Here is a 9,064-nt window from a genome sequence, read left to right on the forward strand (position 1 = left end):
TTTCATACAAAAGTAAGACGTTCTGTTGGATTATTTACAGCAATTTAACTAATCTCTGACAGTTCTCTAATTCAAAGTATATGAAAATTAAGATTGCATAATGGTGACGGCAACATGGGTCGTGTCAAAGGAATAATATTTGCTCAGTGCTCACTTCAGCAGCACATCTACTAAAATATTTTGCTCGGATCCATGGCAATGTCATAGTCGTCACACATACGAAACAAATCTTCAGAACACTAGGTCATATTTACCTCCTCAGGTAAAAAAATCAGAAAGAATAACTGCAGATCATTATAGTATAGAAATTAATGAATTTATTTTTAACTCACTTCTCACTCCTCTAAGCAATTAATTTAGTCCTGGCCACTAAATTATATTTTCTCAATAATCTGTGTGGGCTTTTAAAAATAGATCACATAAGTTCATTCAGAAGTAATGAAATAGCTTTATTTTCTCTGTGTAAATGTCATCTCCTTAGATTAGACTCTGTGAAGGAAATAAATGTCTTGCCTGGTTTGTACAAGATTTTTTCACAAAACCAATTCATTTGTATCTGCTCAAGATAAATATTAAAAGATAATATCTACTTAGGTCAGAAAGAACATGCACCATCAGGTTCAACAATATTATTTAGATGGCTAAAATTATAATCCTGTTTACCTATCTAAAATAAACACAAGGATTTATTTTTAGACGTCAGCTTTTAAGAGAAAAATCCTTGAAGAAAGTTAGTTTCTCTTTTAAGCTACTCTTTTGCTTTAAAAAAAGATGGAAGAAACATTCAGGATTTCATATCTATAAGGCTTTGTCATTAAAGAAATGAAGATAAGATGTGAAAAGGAAAATACTTGTACTATAGTTATATCGCTAAGGCAATACTTAAAGAGAAATACAATCAGCTAATTGAAGAGTTTGGAAAGGGAAGTAGGTTCACATGCTCATAGAGTGGTGCTCTGATTAGGATACATGCTATAAATCTTTTTCATTTACTAAATTTCTTAATGGAAAAGTTCTACACACTGGTCTCAAGCTCTCTCAAAGGAGAGACTAATAATAAAACTAGAAATACTGATAACTTCTTGCATTTATACAACTGCTACTTTTCCTATAGTAGAAAATAAAAATTATTCCATTTATTTAGGCTTGAAGTAATGATAGCAAACTTAAAAATAATGAAGGAAAGGGTAACTTAGCAAGCACAAGGTTTTTTAAGGTACTTTTATTTGAGAGATGGAGGTCAATAGTGTTCTACCGCTTTTAAAAACTAAAAGAGAAATGAACTGACAATAACAGCAGGAGAGATCTCTTCTTTGAAAACAAACAAACAAAAAATACTCCAGTGGAAAGCTTTCTAGTGGAAGAGATGTTTAAGTCACAGAGTACATATGGACTCCTCTCCCCTCTCGCCAAAAAGAGAACCTATCCAGTTAGAACACTGGTTCTCAACCAGGACATTTGAGAATATCTGCAGGCCTTTTTGATGTCACCTCTGTGGGAGTGGGGCACGGTCCCTTGGCATCTAGTGGGTAGAGCAGGGCAGGGATGCTCCTACACATTCTGTAACACACAAGACACTCCCTCAAGAGAGAATATCCAGGCTAAAATGTCGATAGCACCAACGTTGAGAAATTTTTAATTAGAGTAATATAGGACAGGAATAGGTAAACTTTTCTGTAAGGGGCCAGATAATAAATATTTTAGGCTTTGTTGCTTTACATCTCTGTCTCCACTATTCCGCTCTGCTCCTGTAAGCACAAAAGCAGTCATAGGCCACAACGAACAGGCATAGTTCTGCACCAGTAGAATTTTATTTACAAAAACAGGAGGCAGCATCCAATTGGCCCTCCCCCCTTAGTTTGCTGAGCCCTGATGTAAGTCTTTTCTCCCTTAAAGATTCCTCTAATTCTTATTTCTGAAATTGGAAAGAATTCCAGTGACCATGATGACTCTGATGGAGTCTAATGTTAGCAATCTCATCCAACATCAGACAAAAATCTCTATGTTCTAGCATGAAAATTAAAGCTGCAATGGCAGTCACAAATGTTTTAAAATTTACTCTCTACTTTGAAAGGGAATAATCTTTACCACTTAAGATTTCATAAAACAGATTTAAAGATTAAATAACTTGGTCCCCCATCCTCTGCCACCACCACAAAAAAAAAAAAAAAAAAAGGCAAATGAACAAGCAAGAGTAGATAAACACAGTGGTTCTGTAAACCAGAGATTCTTATGCTATAGGTCATGGTTCCATGGGAAGTTCTCAAACAGATTCAGGGGTTTATAAACTTGCTGAAGTTATGTGTCAAACACTATGAGTAAGTATGTAATATATACATTCTCATGACATCCCGGGCTTCCTGAAAATTTAAGATCCATTGCTAAACCATGCAAAGCAATTCAGAGAATGTTTTTAAGGATGAATGGACTACTTCTCCAAGGCTGCCAGCATAACTGAAAAGCACGGGATGATAGCAGATTCGGTTCTGTGTCTTTGACAGACTGAACTGGTTATTACAGATTACCACATAGTCTTGATCAACTGCATGAAACTTGGCCTACAATTTATGCCATACTCAATATGATCAGATGGCAAAGGCATTTCTGAATCTAAAGTCTTGGTGTCTGCTTACTATTTAGTCTTTTTACTGCCTTTTCCCAAAAAGAAGGTTTTCAAAGATAAGTATATAAAGTGACATAATGTAAATTTTTAAAAGATGAGAAAGATAGAGGTGCAGAGAAAACATGCAAGGACACAGAATGGGGCCAATAATAGAAATATTTCACTACAAACTCCTTCACATATCAGACATGTCATTTGTTATTTGGTGCTTCAATTTCCTCATCTTTAGAACTGAAATAGATGGTTTCTACATGGTATTTTCCTTATACTCAGGATTTATCAGTGGTATAGTAATCAGTCAACAAACATTTACTAAATCTCCAATGTGACTTAGCATTTTATTAGGTGGTACAGTGAGTCAGAAGTAAGAGTTTCGCCTACTGAATCATTAACCTCACTTCCTGTATTAAGTGTGCTCTTTTGGAAGGTTCTTCTGTCATCTTGTTCCACAATAATCAGCTTATGAAATCAGACTTCAATTATACCCTAACTAAATAAAGTTCACATGAGGCACCTCAGAATGAGAATGCAAAGAACAGGGGAGTGATAAATGGGAGAAAGAATGGGAGAAACAGTGGATACTTTGATGAAAAAAGAACGACTTGCAAACACTGTTTCTTTTAGATATTACAAAACATTAGATTTTGAAAATAATAGAAAAATAGATCTAAAGTAGGAACTAAATTCTGTAAAGCTTCAACACAGATTATTGGAGTTATCCACAAGGGGGGAAAATAAACAATATCCTTTTCCTAAGAGAAAGAATGGGTTATCAGGCAAGAGAAAGGATGAATTCCTCTTTTAAGAGTTTGACTGTCTTAAATAAAACAGTAGTGATCATGTCAAAACACATTCTTCTAAAATTGCATAGTTTTTTTTATTAAGGTGCTCTTTTGAGTTTTAGTTGATTGGATGGGAAATCCCTCCATCCACATCATACTAAGTCAGAACCTGAATATTCAGCTTTTCTTCTTTTTGCTTTTGTTGCATAAGGTTAAATTGCTGAATCACTGCGATATCCCTGGAGAATACAGGCATTCTTTAAATTATGGAACATTGCTATATCTTAGTGCTGTACAACAGGAAAGTAGAACCGCTCCAAGCAAAGAGCACTTAAGACTCTATATTTTGGTTGTTACCATGTAGTCACAAACAAAAATCGATGATGAAAGAATTAAGTTAATCTATCTCGTGCAATATCATTAGTCACTTCCTAGGTTCTGGAGCTCCCTAAAGCAAAGAGAGAATAAAATTTCAAAATATTACATTGCTAGTCAGTTTTATAGATATCAAGTTTGTACAGGCACATAAATCAGAATCTATTCAAAGTAAGGAGCAGATGTTTGAATTATTCCAACAAAGTAAAATCATCTTTTCTCTACATGCTACAAATCCACTGCCTTTTCATAAGTGTGAAAGCTGTAGAAAGGATTGAGATTCATCATTTAGGTGATTTATATTCCCTTTGAGTTTTTAGCACCAAAGTAGTGGGACCTGAGGACATCATGTTATTTCCATAACCATGACCTTTTGTGGCAAACCAGTCCCACTGTACTGAGGCACGAGTAGGCAGAAACCAACCACTGAATTTTTAAAAAAAATTATAATCTTTCCTCTTAGTATTTTATTCTATTATACTTCCAACCAAGATTGAGAACATAGTGGAGAGGAAAAAATTAATAATGTGAAAGAATTCAAGGAGGCCACAGAAGAGGCCTTCATTTGAAATGATATTTTTAACAGACCATAATTTTTTTCTTTTTTTAGTTTTACACTCTACCTCCTTACAAAAAGGTAGCTCACAAAAAGACATTAAGATAAATAATTATAAGATTAAACTGAGTATGTCTGAATGATATAAAATGAATGAAAGTAATGCTATTGTGAGAGTCGTTTCCCTATACTTATGGCTTAAATGTTTATTTTGTATATGCCCTACCCTGAGAGATGAGAGAAAGCAAAGCTTGTGTTTGTTATTTGTACATGGACCAAAACTCCCAATACACTTTGTATATAGCAGAGCTTTAATCATTCATAATAATAAACTGAGGCTTTTCTACCATGCAGTCTGCAAGTATATGTCACATGAGCAGCATCTTAGTGAGCACTCTTATTTTGAGTTATTTTCATACTTAAGGAAATTATCACTATTGCATAGAATATAAGATGAATCTTTCTTATACTGACCCGCTATAAAAAAAATCTTAATAAAAATTCTCTACTATCAAAAAACACAAATATAAACTATCTTAGCTTTGTGTCTAATAAAATGTTAGCATTATACTCCAGTTGAATCTCAGATGTAAATTAACATATAGTAATGCAGAATTTAAAATTTAACAAGAATATTTCAGAAATTAACTTGCATAATTATCTTAGGATAGTACCAAAATAATAAATAAATTTGAATATTAGAACAAATTTGCTGCTATTTGATAAATTATTATTTTAGTAAAATTGTTAAAATTATGAGGGGGAAAAACTCACATTGAACTATGTATAACACCAAGAAAAGAATGTGACTGAAAACACTTTTTCAGAAATACAAGGAAAGTACAAAGTGTCAAAGTTCTTATCAACAAGAATATCTTTACAGATAAACATTAACTCTCCAACTCACTGTATGCATCATAGGAGTTGGAATTATCTTTTTAAATCTTTGTATCTCTAGTGCCAACTCAATATCAGACACAGACAAGTTCTTCAGAAGTTATTTAATGAACAAGGTAATAAATGAAAGATTTGGAGGTCAACTAAAATAATATCATTTATTTATAAAAAATGTTGCAGTAGCAATAGAATATACACTTTGACATTCTCTTTCAAACTGAGGTATAATAACTGATTTAGTCAGTTTCACCTATACTCTTCTATCAAGGTCATGCTTGTTAAATTGACCAGGTAGGACTGGGATGCAATTTGTAACCAAAGCTAACTAGACCATCACCCTACAAATTCTGTTTGTCCTGAAGCTTTGGGGTTGGCTTTATTAGGGCAGTTCTTGAGTTAGTCCTACTCTAGGTGTTTTCTTTTCCAGTTTCCATGGGTTGTGTTGTAATCTCTCCTTTCTGGCAGAGCTGGAACTCTAATGTGGCTGGATATATATGGGACACCAATATATAGGCTGGAACTTCTGTACACCCTTCCCTCAAAATGCTTAACTCTAGTCCGGTCTGCTCTCAATTGTGTAGTAGCTGCTCTCCTATAAGTTTCAGGTAGTCTCACCCTGTACATGATGAATAGCCCAACTCTCACCCATAGACTCATGGGTGACCCCGACATGGACTCTTGGCACCCCCCTGCTCTCTCATTTCTGTTGTCCTAATCATAGATTCCAGCCATTTCAGCTATTCCAAACTCTGATCTTCATCTCCTCAGCTCAATGGAATCACCTCAGCTCAGACTCCAACTCTCAACACAGTATTAAGATTCTCTCCAAGCAGAATGGGAACTTGTGAGGTACATCTCAAAAGTTTTCTTCTCTAAGAGTTGACTACCTAAAAACAGTCATCTCATATGTTTCACCCAATTTTATAATTATTTACAGTGGGGAAGATTAGTTCAGTACCAGGTAATCAATCATAGCTAGAAATAGCATGAAATAGAATAGAATGGAATGGAATGGAATGAGATGGGGTGGGATGGGATGGAACAGAATGGAATATAAAACATAGCAGCATGCCTCTAGTAAAGGTAAATATTGTTTTGTGAAATTTTTATTTCAGTTAAATATATCATATGTGTTTGGATATCAAAGTAAAAAGTATTACTGTGGTTCATAGTGAAAAAATTTTTTGTCAGTCGTATCGGATCAGAATCTATGACCTTGATTTCTTTAATACAGAGTTGAATTCAGCTCAGACAGTGTCAATTCAGAAGATGGTTTTTCAAGATTAATATTTTTAAATCAAGTATTTATTCATCCTATAGACAAAAATATTACGAAATACTTAGCAAATTTGACTTAATCTAAGTGTAAAAGAAAGGATTTTTATGTAGGAGAATAAACCCATCACTCTCCTCCTTTAATATCCTTCAATGATTCTGTCATCTGTCTTTGTGCCTCTTACATTTTAACATGCATTTGAATCACCTGGGGATCTTGTTGAAATTGAAATTCTGATTCAGTAAAGCTAGGGTAGAGCTTAAGGGTCTGCATTTCTTACAAGCTCCTGGGTGATTCCAATGCTCCTGTTCCATGAACAGAGACCAGCAACATTTTTTGGAAAGAGCCAGATAGTAAATATTTGAGATTTTTAAGCCACATGCAGGTTTTTCTCTTCTTCTCTGCCTCCCCCTTTTTTCCCTCCTCCTCTTCTATCTCCTTCTAAAACAATTTGAAAATGTAAAAGCATTTCTTAGCTCATTGACATTACAAAACAGGGCACTGGCCTATAGGTTGTAGTTGTTGGCACTGATCTAGAGCAGTCCTGGCCAATAGAAATAAAATGCAAGCCACAAATGTAATTTTAAATTTTCAGGTAGCCATAAACAGTTGTTAATTTTTCAATTACAGTTTACATTCAATACCATATTAGCTTTAGGTGTACAGCATAGTAATAGCCATGTTTTTAAAAAAAATAAAAAGAAACAGGTGAAATTAATTTTAATAATATATTTTATTTAATTCAAAATAACTCAAATATTATTTTCAATACATAATCAACATAAAGATTATTGAGATATCTTACTTTTTTTTAGACTAAGTCTTTAAAATTCAATGTGTACTTTATACTTACAGCATATTTTATTGTGGACTAATCATATTTCCTGTGCTCAATAGCCATGTGTGGCTGCCATATTGGACAGGGCAGATCTAAAAGAAGAATTCTTTTCAAAATTCTTTCTTTGGCTTATGATGCCTAAATGTTGATGATATTTCATAGTCTTAGTTTTAAAATAAAGTACTAAAAATTGGTAAGTTAATTACTTATTTTATATTAATATTAAGATATCATCATAACATTAATATTAGAATTCTGTATGTTGAGAAAGACTTGTTTTCTTTGGCAAAACAGAATATTTCTTCTGAAAGCATTTAAAATGTTTTTACTAAAAAAAAAAATCGTATTTACTCACCACTATGGCATTTCTAAATATGTTTGATATCACCAATTCTATTTAATAATCATGAAAGCTAAGACTTTCAGGAGGTTAAATGACCTTGCAATGGGTTCAATAAACATGTTGAAACAGAAGGTCTTTGAAAATAGATAATTCTCAACTACCTGGGATAGTAAAACTGTAGTTTCTTCGAAGATGAAGACCAATCAAGATGACTTCTGAAATAAGAAGAATGATATATTCCAGAATTTGGAATTCTCCTGTCAACAAAATTCACAGCCACCAATCCAGTGCTAACAAGAGTCCCCAATCTGGATTGACATAAAAGAAGAGACTTTATTCAGGTGAACAGTTTGCAAACCAGGAAATGTAGCCTCAGGTGGGAACAAAAAGTGCACTCCCCAGAGGGAGTGGCCTGCTCGTACAGAGAAAGCATCTGCCCTGGTCCCTGACTGGTTCATATTTATGCAAATGAGGAATCCAAATCCGCACAGTTTGGTTGGTCCATATAGCACTGTTCTAATTGATCAGAATCTCGAGTCTTGATTGATCATTATGGAGCAGCTCTAATTAGTAGACAAAGATGCAAATGAGGACATAGCTGTGCAGCTTTGATTGGATGGGGCAGGTCTCAGCTCATTGGTCAAAATACAATCCAGAAACTCCTCTATAAGAGTGGTCTCAGATTGCAAGAACACTATGCAGGAGGCTTGGCTGCCCAGCTCAGTCTGTGACTATCCTCTGAAATACGATGTGTGTGTGGGGTGGAGTGGGGGGCGGGGGGTGGGGGAGGGAGAGAAAACCCCTGTAAACAACATGTGCTAGACTCTGATTATAAATTTGGGCCTAGTTAAGCACAAGGAGTGCTTTTTGACAGGTGTATTTCTTTTTGAGGTCAACACTTCAAAGACTCTGATATTTTAAATTTAATTTCAATGTTTGACCTTGAAAGTGAAAGAAAGTTATGAACAACTCAGCCCCAGTTTCCTCATCTATAAGGAGGATCATAATGATAATACCGACCTCTCAGGATCATAGTAATAACAAAATAATTTAAGTTTTATCATGCAAAATTTCCCTCTAAGATTTTGTTTCTAAGACCTGAGCACACTTTAAACAAAGCCAGACCTTCATGCAACACCTTGGAGGTTTGGGCTAGAAGGGAGAATTGTCCTCAGAACAGGTTGAAGGATGTCCATTATGAGTGCTCATTTGGGAATCCTTTTAATCCTCTGAACATTGGCTAATATCAGTGATGCCGACGGCATGCTGCACATCAGCATTTCCAGGGCACTTATAAAGCTATCAATACCCAACCAATGACATCAGAATCCCTAGGGTATGGGCTAGGTATAGATAATTTTTCAAAGTTTCTCC

This window comes from Pteropus vampyrus, unplaced genomic scaffold (assembly GCF_000151845.1).
Source record: "Pteropus vampyrus isolate Shadow unplaced genomic scaffold, Pvam_2.0 Scaffold155, whole genome shotgun sequence".
NCBI lineage: Eukaryota > Metazoa > Chordata > Mammalia > Chiroptera > Pteropodidae > Pteropus > Pteropus vampyrus.